An 824-nucleotide genomic window follows, 5' to 3' on the forward strand; every position below is an offset into this window, starting at 1 on the left:
CAGGTAGCAGTCTTTTCCTTTCCTGTTTGTTGCCTGCATCCTAGAGATCCTGGTACACTATCCTCTTTTCTGCTGTGACTTTTATTAGCCATGTGTCTCTTTAAAAACTGTTTTAATCTTTAACATGCCTCTCCAACAAAAACAAAATCAATTCTGTCCTTTCCTGATTTCAATTCCTTGTTAGTTATATTATACATTATTTATATTATATATTATATAATATATAATTTTTTATTTATTAAAATTATTTATATTATAATATTATATATTATATTAATATACATATTAATTAAGCTATAACTTTTAATATTTATAGGAAAGTAAATATCTATAAATGACCAATTACCTGAATATTTTCTAAGTTGAAAATGTCTTAATATGAGTTCTTGGTCTGGGAAGGTGGCTCAGTGGTAGAGTGCTTGCCTTGCAAGCATGAGACCCTAGGTTCGATTCCTCAGCACCACATAAGCAGAAAAAGCCAGAAGTGATACTGTGGTTCAAGTGGTAGAGCACTAGCCTTGAGCTGAAGAGCTTAGGGACAGTGCCCAGGCCCAGAGTTCAGGCCCCACAAAGAAAAACGAAATTTAATCTTTATTGATTAAAATAACGGAAAATTCTTTATAAAGCTGCTTAAATACAAGGTTTCTAAATCAGAGTCCATAAGATCATTTGAAGGAAAATACTGAAGGGAAATCAGATTAGACCTTAAACTATACACATCTAATGGTGGGACTCCCCCAAGGAGTCTGCTGTGGTGCAAACACCCTTTAGGCCTCTGAAGATAAGAAGGGGAAAGAACTAACCAACAAAGACTACATGGAAAG

The sequence above is a fragment of the Dipodomys ordii genome, unplaced genomic scaffold (genome assembly GCF_000151885.1).
Source record: "Dipodomys ordii isolate 6190 unplaced genomic scaffold, Dord_2.0 Scaffold123, whole genome shotgun sequence".
NCBI classification, from domain to species: Eukaryota; Metazoa; Chordata; class Mammalia; order Rodentia; family Heteromyidae; genus Dipodomys; species Dipodomys ordii.